This window comes from Gorilla gorilla, chromosome 2, assembly GCF_029281585.2.
Source record: "Gorilla gorilla gorilla isolate KB3781 chromosome 2, NHGRI_mGorGor1-v2.1_pri, whole genome shotgun sequence".
In the NCBI taxonomy this organism is placed as follows: Eukaryota; Metazoa; Chordata; class Mammalia; order Primates; family Hominidae; genus Gorilla; species Gorilla gorilla.
In genome coordinates this window covers 83995331-84013419 of record NC_086017.1, presented here as the reverse complement: position 1 = coordinate 84013419, position 18089 = coordinate 83995331, and the positions used below count along the sequence as shown (strand labels likewise).

Sequence of the window (18089 nt, the reverse complement as noted above, 5' to 3'; positions counted from 1 at the left end):
GTAGTGGTTGGGATGCATATTACCAATTTGCCCTCTATAAACTTTGTACTAATTTACACTTCTATGAGTCTTGTGACTGCCTACTTTTTGTAAATCTTTGGTACCAGGTTGATAATTATATTTTAATCAGCACAAAATCTCAGATATTAATATCAATTTATTTTATTATTATCAAGATGAAAACTTTTTTCAGATGACTTATAGAATAGATTTGAACCAGTCTAAAAAAGTCACAGAGTTTCTATTTCTATTCTCCCTAGGCCACTCATAAAGAGAGAGGTTTATTTATTGGATTTTTATCAATAAAGGAAACTCACATCTAGGTTCTTACACTTATTCTTCCACTTCTTATCCCTGGACAAGATTTTTTCATGGTCCTAGCTTCCTTCTCCCAACAAAATGCAGCTACGAATGAAATCCTATCAGTGGCTTACTGCACAATTGGGCCTGGCCAAGGCTCCTACTCAAGGGGAGTGAGATGTAGAGTCAGATCTTAGAATATTCATGCAAACAGAACAGATTTTATGTCATTTCTACAAGGTTGTGTCTGGGTTCAGATCTTAGACCTTTTGTAGGCATCCCTCTTCATGTCCCTCTCCGTAAAAGCATGGAGTACTCCTAACTGGTACAACTCTTATCAGAATTTTCCCTTAGGAGCTGGAGTATATCTCTCAGTGCCTTATCTTCCTGAACCAATCTGGGGAGTATACAGAACTAATGACAAGTGGCCCAACTGATGGAAAATACAAATTTAGAAAATCTAAACTTTTTCTGTTCAAGTTATGCCAACCTTTTTTCCTGTAGCAGATACTGTGTATAAAATGATGAGTAAGATCTGAAATGATACCCATCTGAATGGCACTTAAAATGTAAGCTTAGGCTGGGTACACTTTGGGAGGCAGGTGGATCACTTGAGCTCAGGAGTTCAAGACTAGCCTGGACAACATGGTGAAACCTGTCACTACAAAAAAAAAAAAAATACAAAATATTAGCTAGGTGTAGTGATGTGCATCTGTAGTCCCAGCTATTCAGGAGGCTGAGGTGGGAGAATGGCTTGATCCTGGGAGGCAGAGATCATGGCACAACGTTCCAGCCTGGGTGACAGAGCAAGATACTCTCTCCAAAAAAATAAAAGAAAGAAAAAAGTAAGCTTAGTATTATAGCACTTATCTAAGATTCATAATTGAGTTTAAACAACAACAAAAATGTGATTTTATTTCAATGTGGTAGGTATTTTTCTTTTTTCTAAGAGGTAATAATCATGAAAGTCTGTGAAAAATTCTTTAGCAGTGTTGACAGTTTGTTCTCTTTTTTCCTTCTAATCTCCCAAAGCATAACAGTTGTACAGAGAACTTTAAATTTCATTAAAGTATAAATCATTTATTATTCAACAAATATCTATTGAAATCCTTGTCTGTATCAGATGCTGTTTTAGGTGCTGGAGATACAGCAGTGAAAAAAATCGGTAATAGAATGAGAGAGAAAGAATGAATCCAAGTAGGTAGTGCTACAGAGAAAAATAAAGCAGAGGAAGGGAATGCTAAGGGATGAGGAGGTTATTTTACATAGGTACATGGGAAAATCAGGGAAGACTTCTCTGATGGGTGACATCAGAGGCAAGAACCAAAGATTCAGGGAGACAGCTGTGATGGGGAGAAGACATTCTAGGCAGAAGGAGCAGGGAAGTAGAAGCTCTGCTGAACGATCATGCAGGCATAAAGGAGGCAATTAGAAAAACACAGCGGATGTCCTCAGACCAGGGTAGGGGAATGACTGGTGAAAAGTGGTCAGATTCTGCATGTGTTTTAAAGGTAGAAGCGATAGAATTTGTGGGTAGATTCAAGATGTAGTATGGACAAAAGATAGGAGAAGTAAGGATGGCCTCAGATTTGGGGCGAAAGCAACTGAACCTGTCAATTTGTCATTTACTAAGATGGAGACACCACATAAAAGTGGCTGGTCTGTGCATGAGGTTCCTTGTGTATAAAAAATAGGAGAATTGCAATTAGTACTGTGAAACTTGGGAAGAATATGTTCCCATCTCCCATTCATTTGGGGCAGGTGCTCACAGAAAGGAATAGCCGGCAAAATTGCACACATTTCCATGCTGTTTGTCTTTGTGTTTAGTATGCATGGTAAATATGTGAATGAAGCAACTTCTACTAAGTGACAGAGCTGGAATGAGAAAAATATATATAACACAATGTACTTGATATACGGGATGTACAACACAATTCCTATATGTGTCACTTCTTGTTTGATTACATTTTTCACTTGGAGCTTTTTTTTTTCATTGGTGGTAGTATAGAACTAAACCACTTGAAAATGTTTAACTTTATCCAAGTCCTATGCTCCTGGAAAATAGCAGCAGTCAAAAAATCCCACCATCTTTTTATATTAGGGGAAATGACTTACTGCAAAAAATCACATATGACTTTTCGTATTACTTTTATAAGATTTGCAGGTGCTCCCTCACCTTGTTCAGTTGGGTCAAAGTCAAACACAGACTCTACAAATCCTCATTCATTATCTCGTCAATGATTAGCTGAAATGTTTGGCCTCCATTGGACAATCTGAACAAAATACCTATTTAACTTGACTTGACCAACTGTAATCAGGCTTCTCACTCCCATAGGCCATAGGACATTGACTCATCCTTGAGCCCGCATTAGAAGGCAAAACAGCACCTTCTTAACAGTCCCTATGAAGAATAGGTTAACCTCAGGGAAAAAGATTCTCTGACCAACCATGTAAAGATGACATCTGCTCACTCCCTTTCCCACACTCAGTTCTTTGTGATCTTGTTTACTCTTTCCAACAAAACAAAAACCTTTCTTTGGCTTGATCTTTGAGACATCCACAGATCTTTGGATCAGAGTGATCTCTTGAAGGCAGTGACCCCTCTTCTCACTTCCTCATATTTCAGTAGCTTTTTTGAATTAAATCTCTCCTTCCCCAAGTCTAGATTTGATTTCCACTTGACTGTCTTGATTAACTAGTAGTTTATTATTGTAGTGTATATAGTGACTCATTTCTATTCAACAGATATTTGTTAGGCCTGCATACTTAATGAGTTCCTGGGGTTACAGTGTGAACAAAATGGACAAAACCCCTTCATTATTTGAGCTTGCATCCTAGGTTGTAGAGATAGATAAATGAATGAAATACTTCGTAGGTCTGATGGTACTTTCTGCTATGGAGAAAATTAAATCTAGCAAGAGAGAGCTGGGTTGGATTGGGTTGAAAGGGCTACATTTTAAAATAAAGTAGTCTGGGATACATTTAGATTATTTTCACATTTTAGAGCTGAAAGAAAGGGGCGACTGTGAGTCTCTAATTCTGAAGTCTATAAATGATAATAGTGGAGGCTTCTAAATACAAATGATGCCCAAAGTCAAGTAAGGAGGTCCCCTAGCCATTTGGAGCATTTATAGGTATTTGATTGCTTTGTCTCAGTGAAGGATCATGGAAGTTAGAGGGGTTAAGGAGTAAGATTTCCAAATTGGTGTCCTTGAGGATACAGGGCTGTTCTCCAACATGCATATCCAGGAGAAGTTCCCATCCCAAATACCTTAGGTCAGTGTTGCACTAGCAATAAAAGCAGGTGCTGGAGGGATCATCCCTAGTTCATTTTTGGTTATTTTCTTTTGGATTTTTTCACTCCAAAAGAATGCCATGTCCTTATCAATTACTAACAATTCTGAAATTAGGATTAGTTGATGATTTGGGTAGTTATGCATTCTAGGTGTGTTTTTAAAGAGCTAATGATTTGAAGTATTTTGTACTGTTTTGACAATGTTTCTTGCATTGTAACTTAAGTAAAACATTTCCCTTTCACATGCTTTCTGTTATACATCTGTCAGACTCTAAGACATTTAAATTTTTTTTTTTTAAATGACACTGTGACTCAGTACAGGTTTCCTGAAAGCAAAATGGCTGAAATTTGGAAGACTCAGAGGCCACATTTATGAATTAATTGAGCTTATTTATAATTATCATTTGGCATTTCTTAACAGACATCCTTCTGTAATCATAAAATGTAAATCAACTGAAGATACAGTCATGTGTCGCTTAACAGCTATATTCTGAGAAATGCATTGATAGGTTATTCCATTGTTGTGTGAACATCAGAGTGACACAGACCAGTATAGTGTGGGCTACTACACACCTAGGCTATATGGTACAACCTATTGCTCCTAGGCAACAAGCCTGCACTGCAGGTTACTGTCCCGGATACTGTAGGCAATTGTGACACAATGGTATGTCTGTATCTTATATCTAAACATATAAATGGTACAATAAAAAATATGGTACCATAATCTTATGGAAACAGTTCCATATATGCAGTCTGTCCTTAACTGAAACTTGTTTATGCTGTGCTTGGCTGTATATGGGATGGATTATTTCCAAGGTTCCCCAGACTAAGATACTAAATACCAAGGCAACATTAACTATTTGGTATTTTTTTTTAAATAAAGCTCAAGAAAATAGCCCAGGTGAAGCCTAGGTATTTTTTTCCCATTACATCTGGCTGAACATATTCCATCAGTGTCTAACACATATATCAAAACAGGCTTTAAAATAACACCACAGAGCTTTCAAGTGGGTAGTGCTCAGAACAAAATAGATAAATTGGAAAGCCTATATCAAATCTGATAGGCTGATCCTCTTTGATACAAATATTCTGAAATATAGCTACTTCAATTCCCCAGGCACTTTAAAGGTAGTTAGCTGGTATTTAAACTCAGTTGGGCTACATATCCCAAATCACTCAAGGAGCAATAATATAAGATCATCACTGCTATCGCATCTCATCCCAACAATGATAGTAAATTATGAAAATTGCTGAAACTGCTTCATATTGTCTAAGCTCTCCACGAATGAAGGTTATATGTTATAATGCCTATCACTAAACTAGAACAATATAGGAGAACACCTTACTTGTAGGGTATTTTGAATCAATATATATAATACTTGAGCTTAGCCTGCCATATTAAGTTATTAATAATTTCAGGGAGAGGAAAACACCCTTTTCGTTTTTAAATGAGTATGAATTTATTTTTTTGATTTTCTATTTTGTTTTCCACAAAATCAGACTCAAACAAATATCAGGACCTTCTTATTTCCTGTTCTAGCCTTCCTCCATTTAAAGGACATGTAATCAAATGTAGAAACTTATATCAATTATCAAATTTTTCATCTTAACTCACCCACCATCATCTGAGTCTCTGTAGTGACTTGTGGCTGATATTGGCAGGTTGATTGCTCAGCCAATGAGCAGATTTTAATGTCTGTTTAAACCAGCTTTCGAAATACTAAAAAATTTTTTTTAAATATAACTAATTATGTCTGTTATTAGCACAGCCAATGGGATTATCTTCTGGGCAATTGACCAATTGAACAGTTATCAGCCTGGGTAACAATTTAAGCTTCCAATGGTCAAATATTGACTATGTAGCCATGGCCTCAGTTGCAGTGTGACTCAAAATTAAAAAATGAACTAAACCGTTCATTGACTGATAGTTTGCAAAGATGTCTGAGCTATTCACATGACTTCCCAAGGTGGGGGATTTAATAGAGAGTGGTATTACTCTATTCAGTGATGATAGAAACTAATATAGCTTCACAGCTGTGATTTGTGACACAGGATAGGAGCACAGTTGGCTGCATCTGAAGTGAACCACATTTCCATGGGTATTTTTCAAAGGAACAGATTGTACCAAAAGCAGACAAAACATCGATGCCTGAATTCCACTGATTTTTTGCTAATAGTAGCAATATTCAGTGGTTTTTAGTTGGAATGGCTGTGTTTGCACTGCTGATGCAACCAGTTTGCCATTGGAAGATCTGCCGGAGCAAATTACGTTCCTAGCAGCACAAACATCATTTATTTCCTCATTCATTCAACAATAGTTATTGAGGACTTGTTCTGTGGGAAGACTGTGTTAAGTTACTAGAGATAATGTTGCAAATAAGATTCTGTCCTAAAGGAACTTTCTCCCTAGTGGGACATATGAACAAATGAACATTTACAATTGATTATAATAATTGTTGTGACTCATGTAAGGTCAAGATGTATTGGAGCTAATTATAGGGTCACCCAGTCTGTCTTGGTTAAAAGTGGCTTCTCAGAAGAAGTGTCTTCTAAGCAGAGACAGGGAGAATAAGTAGGAGTTAGTTTGATAGGGGTGCAGAAGTTGGAAAGAGTTTGTTTTCTACCCAGAAAGATCACCATGTTCAATGTTCCTGAACTAAGAGGGAGCAAGTGTTGATCTTAGAGGGTAGCAGGGCTTACATGACAAAGAGCCTTGTCAGACAGGAAAGGCACTTGGAGCCTTATCTGAAGTTCAGTGAAGGGCTGTTAAAGGTTTGTTGGTGGAATATAGGAATATGTACCAACATCTAAGGGTAGAAGAGAAATCCATTAGCAAAGCTAAAAATAAAAAGAAACAAAAGACCCTTCAACTTTTATTTCTAATCAGATACCTGTTTAATCTACTAGAACAGTAAAATACAGATGGATGAGGCTGAGAGCTTATAGTATGGATATTCTATATTTTCCTAAACTGTTAGGAAAACTTATTGTGATTAATTATAGCACCTTTTGAATGCAGTCATACCCCATATTTCATGAACAGTTCTTTCGCTCTTTGGTGAACTCAAAAAGAAAGCTAAATCACAGCTTCGTGCATATGATTTCTCCTCAAAATTTAAATTTTAAAATATGTAAGTAAAATTGCAATTGAAGAATCCTTCTCTGTTCTGCTGTGGAAATGAACTTTGCTTTTTTAAAAAAATTCCAGCTAAATATAGAGAGTGAATAATTATAGTAAAGCTGACCTTCCTGTATACATCTGTGTCTTTCCATAATTGCTTTAATTATGGGATGAACTCCCTGGGAAACAAAAACAAGTTTATTGCAACAGATTATATTATTACATTTTATGAAGTTTGGAACTTTTATTAAATTATTATTATTGTTAGTTTGATCATGCTTAAACACTCAGACCTTTGAATACCAAGGATCTACCACAGCAAATTTAAGATATTCAAGAGCCAGATTTTACCCAACTTCAGGAATTTCCGAAGACATTGGCCATATGCTTATTGTTCAAAATGAGGCCCTTTAAAAGCTGCATCTGCCTCGTCCTATCTCAGAGAAGACTATGCCAAATTTTAAAAGAGCCTATCCCTTAATCAAAAATGTCAGACAGGGCTGCTAGATTTAGCCAAAATATTTGAAAAGAAACAGAAAGAAAACAAAGAAAAGGAAAAAAATGTATGGAATGATCCAATGATCTTTGGGATATGTTTATCCTAAAAAATTATTTGTTGTTTACTTGAAATTTAACTATGAATCCTGTAAATGTTTTTGCATGTGGCAACCCTACAAAAAGGGGATCTAGCAACATTTTCCATGGAGATAGTAGCATTTTATTATCTTTTCTACCCACTTCCCTCACACATGCTACGAAGTTTCCCTGTCCACAAAATTTTCAGATCTTTTTCCATCCCTATAGCATCCAGTCCTTTCTAGGACTTCTCCATCCATTCCTGTATCCTATAAATCGGTGTAGCTTCTTTACAAAATAATGGGGTGGAATATCTGCTCGTTAGGAAGAGGAAGGAAGAGAGAAGACTGTTGTGCCATTTGAGAAACTCTCTGTGGAGTGGGTAAAAACACTCTAAACATTCCCAAATTAATTTGGGTTCCATTATATATACAGAAATTCTACTATCTCATCAGAGTGACTAAATCTTTCATTTCTAAAGTACTGACCACAGTTTTTGCCTATATATCGGTGAAATTTAAAAGTAAGTTTTGCCAAAATTCAAATTAGTTCTATGATTATTGGTTAACTAAATTAGCTCTTTGGACTTAAATTGTTTTCTAGTCTGTATTACACTTTATCATATTGTTTTTATTTTCCTTCACTATCGCTATGTTGTTCTAAAACTTAGTGTAGCTCATTTCTTTAGAAATCAAAGCCAAACCTTGAATTTATAGTTAATCATGTTTCTAATCATCAGATAAATTTCTAATTGTCAAATTCACCTATATGTTAAAACACGAGAAGAATGTGATTGCTCAGTAATATTCAGAGTTGGGAATTATAGACAAGATTCATTAAAACATTGAAACAAGGAAAAGAGCTATTAAAATGCCATTTTTTTGTGTTCTTGAGAAAAATCCAAGAATTCTTTTTTCTAAGTCTTTGTAAACTAAAAAGAGCTTTGACAGCTGATTGAGTTTATATTTCATGGAAAATTTCAGGTTTATTGTTAGAAAATTGTAATGCTATTAGCAATAATGGCAAAGCCAAATGTTTACAATATAATTACCATTCTCCTAGAAAATTTGTGGTTTTGGAGAAAGGAAATTAGACAAAGAACCTCTCAAAAGATTACATGTGGCTAGGACCCTTGTCCAAATGGGGAGATAATAGTAGCATTTCATAGTGATCATTATAATTGAAAAGTGACTTAAGGATCTTTGGCTCCTCATAATTACATTGAAGGTGGTTTTTAATTTGGGGGGAACATTTTGGAAGAGATAGTTTAATAAATATACAAAATATCAAAGTAAGGAAGTCACTGTTCTAAGATTGAAAACATTTGCCTTGAAATATACATTGATTTTTGTATAGGTTCTTCCTTCAAATGTTTCCAGTTATTCTTTCTGTCTGTTTCAACCAACAATAACACCAAGGAAGAGGTTCTTCTAATTTTCTTGGCTCATTGTAATATAGTCACCCAGCTTCAACCTCTCTTCCTTCTATCATTTATTCTGCTATAATATTAATGATCCTAAATGATTACTTTCATTATATGTAATAATGACCTTTCAGCCGGGCATGTTGGCTCATGCCTGTAATCCCAGCACTTTGGGAGGCTGAGATGGGTGGATTACCTGAGGTCAGGAGTTGGAGACCAGCCAGGCCAACATTGTGAAACCCTGTCTCTACTAAAAATACAAAAACTACCCAGGCGTGGTGGCACACACTTGTAATCCCAGCTACTCGGGAGGCTGAGGCAGGAGAATTGCTTGAGCACAAGAGACAGAGATTGCAGTGAGCTGAGATTGTGCCACTGCACTCCAGCCTGGCCGACAGAGCGAGACTCTGTCTCAAAAAAAAAAAAATAATAATAAAATAAATAAAAATAAATAAATAAATAAAATAATGACCTTTCACTTACTCTATTTGCTTACTTTTTCAAATGTGCACCCTTCATTCCCTGTGCTGATGGGAAGCTTGTTTCAGGAATAGCCATCGGTCAACAACAATCTGTGGTTATAGATGACAGATAGATATATATCTATAATGAAAGCCATGAGTGATATAAAAGAACTGTGGGCAAGGAGCTAGAATACTGGTGCTTACCTTTCTCTGTGTACAAACTTGAGTAACTCACTGCCTTTGAGCCTCAGTTTCCTTATCTGTGAGGAAGAGAAAATAGTGGCTATGTTGTTGAGTGATTGTGCAAAGCAACAATTGGGAATAGTTCTAGTGTATCAACAAATGTTTCAGTCTTTATATTTTATCCAATGAATTGTAAACTCTTTTGAAAAATGTTCCATGGCTCTTCATCATTGCCTGGGCCCATCAAGTTGAGATTTCTGATTCGGACATTTTAAATGCCTGATTCTCTGGTACAATCATACCTATGCGCCTTGTATATTGTTGTTAGTGATTATCAAGTACAAATTATATGTTAGGCACTGTGATGAAAGCTTTGTACCCATTTTCACTTTTGAACATCACAACCATCCTATAAAAAAGGAGTATTAGGCCAATGAGGTAGCTCATGCCTGTAATCTCAACAATTTGGGAAGCCAAGGTGGGAGGATTACTTGAGGCCAGGAGTTTAAGACCAGCCTGAGCAACATAAAAAGACCCTGTCTCTATTAAAACGTTTAAAAAAATCAGCCAGGCATGGTGGTGCATGCCTATAGTCCCAGCTACTCTGGAGGCTGAGGCAGGAGGATGAATTGAGCCCAGGTGTTCAAGGCTGCAGTGAGCTATGATTGTGCCACTGTACTCTAGCCTGAGCAACAGAGCAACAGCCTATCTCTACATTCTTTTTTTTAAAAAAGGGCTATTAGTACTGTTTTTATTCCTTATTATGGTTAAGGAAATGAGCCTTGGAGAAGTTATGTAGCTTGTCCAAAGTTAAATAGTTGGTGAAGAGGAAATATCCATATTTGAACCCAGGCAGTTCAATTCTATAATCTGACATTTTAGCCACTGAGCTATTCTATACTTATCAAAGAAACTTCTTTTTGGGCTTGGCTAATTGTTGACCCTGAACATATATATTTTTGTACATTTTGTTGCATCTGTTTATACCTCAAAGTCTATTCCTTTTCTTTTCTCTCTGCACAATTCTATTACTATGACTGTGCATTGCCTTTCCCTGATAGATAGGTACACCAAATCCTAAACTCTCTCAAGCCTCATGGAGCACTTTTGTATTGTACTAGCGAGACCCACACTGGATTACATTACCTTGTAGTTTCTCCGATGCATTCATATATTGAGAAACTGCCAAACTGGACCTACCTCAGGAAAGAGTACCATATCTTTTACCTCTTTTGCACCTCCTAATTTATGTAGAAAAACTAATGGACAACAGAAGATGAAAAAATGCATAAAAAGAATAATTGTTAATTTCTGTAATTATCTTTTGAGATTTGCAGTCTTGCAGTGTTCTAGAAGCTGTCCTACCAATGTTTCAGAACTGATTTCTATTTCTGAAATAAGCCCAAGTGATGGGAAAGTCTCTTTCTCTTCTAAGCCACTATACTACTCCTGACTGTTTGTCTTGCCCAATTTCCTCCAGTGGTAATGTTTTGCAAATCTATAGTATCCTATCACAGCAAGGTTATTTCCACTGATGCAGCCAACATGCAGAATATTTCCTTTACTATAGGATTTGTGGTAAAGAGCCTAAAATTAAGGCCCACTGTTGTATGTGCCTGGAGAAAACCAGGAGGAATTCAAGTGGCCTAGCCACAAGCCCTCCTCCCTACTCTGCTCCTGTGGATAAAGCCCCCTGACCAAACAGCCCTACTTATCATGGGGACCACGCACAATTTCTGCTTATTCCTAAGTGGAATGTTTCAGCTTCCTGCAAAACAGCAAACTTATTCAAATAACGCAATCACATCTTCCCATGGGAACTAAGGGTCATCACCCCATCATCTTGGTGGTACAAAGCCTGACTCCAACAGCTGCTGGGTGTTCACTCCGTTCCAGGGTGTACCTGCTCCTATGTGACTCTGCATGCACGATGTCCTCCTCTCCCTGGCTGTGAGTATATGTGACTAGTAAACTGCTGTCAATCTCATTAGTCCAGTGTTGGGTGATCCCCATATCCCTCTTACTGATGGGGTACAGAGGAGGTGATTAAAATAGGATTTTTCATGTGGGCTTTTATAGACACAGCACTTCCCTCCAATGCCTATCCTCTTTTTAACTCCTGGCAAATGCTAACTTGTTTTCTATCTATTTTTTTCACATCAAGTTTGTTATGTACATAAAATGATACAATGTATCAACATTGGGGATTGGCTTTTTTCACTCAGCATAATTCTCTGGAAATTCAGCCTGGTTGCTATATGTATCAACACTTCATTCCTAGAATTCCACTGTATATGCACTATTATTTGTTTACCCATTCTCCACTGAAGGACATCTGGATTTTTTCCAGTTTTTAGCTATTATGAATAAAGCTGCTATAAACATCCACATAGAGGAATTTTAATAAACATAAGTTTTCATTTCTCTGGGATAAATGCCCAAGGGTGCAATTGCTGGGTCATATGGGACTTGCACGTTTAGTTTTTTAAGAGACTGCCAAACTGTTTTCCACAGTGCCTGGACCATTTTACACGCCTATCAGCAATTTATCAGTGATTCAGTTCCTCCTAATCCTCGGAAGTCTTTGGTGTTCTCGCTATTATTTTAACTGTTCTGATAGCTGTGCAATTATATCTCATTGTGGTTTTAATTTGAATTTCTATAATGGCCAATGGTGTTGAATATCTTTTCATGTGCTACTCAGAATCTATATATCCTCTTTGGTGAAATGTCTGTGTCTTTTGTCCATGTTCAAATTGGGATTGCATGTTCTTTTGACATTGGATTTTGAGAGTTTTTAAGCATATTCTAAATACTAGTCCTTGGTTGGATATGTGGTTTGCAGATATTTTCTTCCATTCTGCAGGTCAGGTGATAATTTGAATCACTTATTTAAATCTCTAGAGTGTTATTAGGAATCTTCTGTGATTACTAGGCTGACAAGGGTACCTTCAATTAAACAATCATCCAGCAGGGTTAAAATGAAATACGCTACCCATCATATCAATGTGCTAGAGTGGAACAAACCCAAGGTTTATAGTTGATGATCATGGGCTGGGCATGGTGGCCCATGCATGTAATCCCAGGTATTCCGGTGGCTGAGGCACAAGAATCACTTGAATTCAGGAGGTGGAGGTTGTAGTGAGCCGAGATCGTGCCACTGCACTCCAGCCTGGGTGACAGAGCAAGACTAGTCCTGGCTTGGTCACTAAGTGTTACAGGATCTCTCTGGGCCTCAGTTTCTTCATTTGTAAAGAAGGATCAGGCACATTATCTAAACTACTATCTTGTTCTACCATTCTATGATTCTCAGTTTAGAAGTTAAGCTGAATAGAATGAAGCTAATTTCCCTATTATGGCAAAAATACTAATATGTAGGTTTTAAAACAACTGAGAATGGAATACCATTTCTTCTTCTTTGTTAGTGAGAATATGCTAAAATATCACAGTGCAGCATGACCTTTAGAATTTCTTGCCTTTTGCCTTTCCTGGTGATGCCCAACAAATGCATCTCAGAGTTTGCTATTTTATTGTATAGAACCTTGTAGCAGTTTAGATGATAGATTTGGAGTCTAAAAATGTCCTACCACTAAACTGGTATATGTGCAATTGGAAAATTACTTAGCCACTATAATCCTCAGTTGCCTTTTCTTTTTTAATTTGGTGATAATAACAGCATCTAGCACAAAATATTTCTGTGAGAATAAAATGAAATGACCCATGTGAGTGTTCAGCACTCATTCATTTCCCACTAGCACACGGTAAGTGTTCAATAAAAATTATTAGCAGCTGTTGGGGCTGCTGCTGTTATTATGCTAAGTGGTATGGTTTGGCTCTGTGTCTCCACCCAAATCTCATCTTGAATTGTACTCCCATAATTCCCATGGATTGTGGGAAGGACCTGGTGCAAGAAAATTTGAATCATGGGGGTGGTTTCCACCATACTGTTCTCGTGGTAGTGAATAAGTCTCACGAGATCTGATGGTTTTATAAGGGGTTTCCGGTTTTGCATTTCTCTCATTTTTCTTTTGCTGCCGCCGTGTAAGAAGTGCCTTTCACCTCCCACCATGATTCTGAGGCCTCCCCCACCGTATGGAAATGTAAGTCCAATTAAACTTCCTTTTCTTCCTAGTCTTGGGTATGTCTTTATCAGCAGTGTGAAAACGGATAGTACACTGAGTTACCCCAAATACCTAAGGTGCGGCCCCTAAGAAGCAGATAGGGGGCTCTTAGGAAGGGGAGTGCTTTTGTTTCCTAACTTTTCTAAACAGAATATGGTTCTCAGCTGATGAAACCAGCATTAACCATTGTACCGGTTATTATTACATTTGCCACCCACAAAAATGGCAAAGGAGGAATATCAGATACAGATACAAAAGATACAGACCTTTTGCAGTTAATCTTCTTCTCACCTTGCCTTTTTCAAACCCCAATGAGCTACTCTAAAATCTCTCCCTTCTTTCATTCCAAGGTCCCCAGACCTTTCCTCGCAGTCTTCTTTGCAGTCTCTCCTCTCTGGTCTCTGGATAAGAGCTTTATTAGTTAGGCCAATTTATCCTTGTTAATTCTGTTCTCATTTTCGTTTCCTTATGTCCTGGACTCTGCCCATTCACAAGTGCTCAGGAGCTAAGTGGGCAAGAATAATTCCTTCTCGGAGGTAGTGGTTAATATTTCAAATGTACAATTTAATATCTTTTCTTTTTATCACTGCCACATAAAATATTAGCAATAAACAGAGAGACAGCTTCTAAAAACCCTGACACTATGACACAAACAGCTTTCAAACTGTTCCTCCTTAAAAAGATCTCAAAGGAATTTTTCCCACCAAATTGTAACATTCACTACCTGCCTGAATGAACAGAACCATTGGCAAGAATTGGCATATTGATGCTTTGTTAAGATTCTCATTCATTTCCTACTCGATTTCTTACATTTCCAAGCTGATTACTTTCCATTCCAGAAATGCAGTTATTTTTTCTCTACATGGCTGCTTGTTTCTTTTTACACCTGTACAATAACTGCTTCTTATAGCCAAGGGGTTATATCATTAATTTAAAGACAACAGCACTGATCCTGTGGATTTTTCAAAGCAGAAGTTTTATTTCTCAGAAAGTTAAATTCTTCTTTCTTTTAATGGAATTAGTGAGTCAGAATCATATTATACATATTTTTTTTTCTTTCCGGAACTGTGATGACACAGGTAATTTGATTAAGCTAAGAAGCTCAATTCATGTCACCTGTTCTGTTATAAATACATCAGTAAAACTGGGAAAATAATTTTATTGAAAATATTAAATTTGGTGCAGGTTGCTTTTAGATATCATTTTTATCTCTCATGTAGGACCTTGTCATCCATTGATTTGCCCTGGAATAGGGATGTTTATGAATAAAAAATGCATATAGGGTGGCTACTGAACATGTCTTTAATGAAGAATGCAAATAAGCATGCAGTCCTTGCCAGCAAGGAGCTTACTATCTATTTGGAAAGGCAAGGAATATACACAAATGACATTGAATTAGAATAACAGAAGTCAGTAAAATCTAAGACAACAATAAAGAAAATTCACCATGCTGTGCACAAACGAGAGCCAAATATTGGATGGAGACTAACAGTTATTGGAGGGAGAGAGAGATGCTGAAGAAAAAGAGTTACCCTTTTAAAATTTTTTGTGTAAAACTGCATCTTCTTTATTTTGCATACTTTAATCTCAGAACAAAATAAACAAAAAACCCATAATATGCAACATCCAATCCTGTTGTCAAATTAGGGAGGGGATGGGGTTAGAGGCCCTTGTTTCCTGCCTTAGGCACAAGGACAGGAGAGAATAAACACAAGACATTAGCAGAGGGAGCCAGGAGAGACAGGACCACTCGAGGCTGTGGTGGGAGCCATGGGGACACTATTCAGAGGGCACAAGATTTCCAAGTATAAACTCCTAGTCTACCTCCTCCATGCAAGACACATCCTAATCGCCCTCTAGTGGGGAGGGAGTATTGTGTCAGGAACAGCATCACCGGCTTCCTCTGCTGCCCCTTCATCTTCATCTGTAGCTAGACCGAGCTTGTTCATGGTAGATGCTATTGGAGTTGGTCTGAGAATCCTCAGGGGAGAAGCCAGAAGAGAGCCCCACAGTTTCAAACCGCAGCACCCCCAGGTCTTTGACAGCTTTGTCGTCCTTGTCCACCTCAGCCTTCTGCTGCAGTGTCTCCACAATAGGTTGGTTAAGGTTGATTTCCAGGTGCTTTTTGGCTATCATGTAGCCCATTATAGAGTTGTCTCAAAGTGTCTGAGCTTTCACAAGCTACTTCATATTGGCTGTTCAGCTGTAGGTGCCAGTCACAGTGCACCTGTGACTGCAGCTGCAGGATGAAGAAACAGACTATTGGAGATTTTCACTTTCTCAATCTTCTTCTTCAAGTTTTCTTCCAGGAGCTTGCAGAGGTTCTCAGACTGCCTTGCTCTCCTCCATTTTCTTCTTCTCCATCCTCAGGTAGCCTAAGACCCTACTAGGTAACTGAGACCAGGCTCTTTCCATCAAACTCATTGAGCTGCTGCATGCAGTACTCATCAGTGAGCTTGGTCATATATACTGCCTCAAAGCCCTGCTTCCTCACTCATTCCTCAAAAGCAACGTTGGCCACCTGCTCTTTGCTCTTGCCAGTGATGTCATAGATGGACTTCCCATCTCCATGTGAGAGACATGCTCTGACAGAGATGTCATCTCATCTCCAGACTGGGTGGTGTGATAGTGCAGCAGCTCAGACAGGCATCACCAGTTAATAGAGTCCTCATGGATTCCAACCTTTAGATTTTTTAGAGAATTCCTCGTGGAATTTCTTATAACATTCCTTGTCTTCTGCCAGCTCAGAGAAGAGCTCATGGCACTTCCCAAGAGTGTTTTTGTGTGGACTTTCAGGATTCTGCTCTGCTGCAACACTTCTTGGGAGATGTTCAGGGGCAGATCTTCAAAGTCATATATATATATATATATATGCACACCACAGATAAAGCTGAGATACTCTGGTGTCAGCTCCTCATAGCACATGCCGGACATAGAGGTTGATGTTTTTCTTTTCTCTGTTGTTCTCAAAGAGGTCAAAGAAAGCCCTACTCTTTTTCTCAGAGAAGTCAAAGACAGCCTGATGAGGGATGAATAGCAGTGCCCTGAATTCCAACTGACCCTCTGCAGAGACGTGCTTGAGTGGCAAGCGGTCTTCCCAATCATTTGTGAGGCTCTCATAGAATTCTCCATACTCTTCCTGGGTGATTTCATCAGGCTTTCTGATCCAAATGGGCTTGGTCTTGTTTAGTTATTCCAGATCAATGCATTTTTTTGTTGTTATTGATCTTGGTTTTCTTTTTCTTATCCTTACTGCTGTTATCCTCCTCACCCGAACCCACATCTTCAATCTTGGGCTTTTTCTCATCTTTATCATCCTCTTCTTTCTCACCTTTCTTTTTTTTCTGCTTTATCATCACTGACTTCTTTCACTCACCCGTTCCTTCTCCAAACAAAGGGTGATGGGATAGCCTATAAACTACGAGTGTTTCTTTGACCTACCTCTCTTACAAATACTCTGTCTGGTCTTCTTTCAAGTGGAGGATCACTTTGGTGCCACTGCCAATGGGATCAACAGGGTCAGCACATACAGTTAAGAAACCCCTAGCATAAGACTCCCAGGCATAGTGTTTATCATCATTGTGCTTTATGATCACAACCACTTTTTCTGCCTCCAGGTAGGCAGCATAAAAGCCAACACCAAATTGCCCAGGCCTGGAGATGTCTGCACCAGCCTGAGGAGCCTCCATAAATGCTTTAACACCAGACTTGGCAATAGTTCCCAAATTATTTATGAGATCAGCCTTGGTCACGCCAATGCCTGCGTCCACCAAAGTAGGGTGTGTTCCTGAGGGTTGGTGATGATGTCAATTTTCAGCTCTTTACCACTGGCTAACTAGGAAGGTCCTGTCAGGTTCTCAAAGCAAATCTTGTCCAAGGCATCAGAAGTATTAGAGATCAACTCCCAAATGAAAATCTCTTTGTTGTAATAGCAGATATTGATGATGAGACACACGAGTTGGGCAATTTCTGCCTGAAACACAAAAGTCTCCATCTCCTCCTCTACATGGTGCATCTCCTCAGGCATCTTGAAAGGAAAAGATTTACAAGTGCTAGTGAACAAGGTGGGCCGGGACTGTCCAACATGCACATGGCTCCAAAGCTGCGTGGGAGTGACTCAAGAGCAAGAGTTGCCTTTTAATGAGTGGCTATTACCTGCCAGCCATTGTGGTAGGCATTTTATACTTGATTTCTTTCAATTTATAAATAAACAAAGGTATGATTATTTTTAGATCTACATTTCACATGAGGACAATGCTGAGACTTTTAAAATACATGTTAGTAAGTCGTCCAGGTGAAATTTGAACCCAGACATATTTGGCTGCAAAGCCTGGGTTCTGTTTGCAACCTATACTTTATAAAAACATGCCAGGCAATGGGTAGGTTTTGATCTGATTATTGAAAAAGTAGTAAAAGATAAAGTGAGAAAGAGGCAGAGAGTTAAGGAAGGAGGAAGAAGAAATGAGAACATTTTAGGCTACAAAAATAGCATGATAGTGGAGGCAAAAAATACATATATAAAGTATTTGAACAATGAGTAAATGAATTTGCCTGGATCAAATATAGGGGATGCTTGCAAATGTGCTTAATAGCATAGGTTCTGGAT

At 38.1% G+C, this 18089-nt stretch overlaps 1 pseudogene; it reads right to left on the bottom strand.

Annotated features, from left to right (window-relative positions):
• Positions 1–15298: 15298 nt before the first annotated feature.
• Positions 15299–17510, bottom strand: LOC101151770 (heat shock protein HSP 90-beta-like; annotated as a pseudogene).
• Positions 17511–18089: the final 579 nt, after the last annotated feature.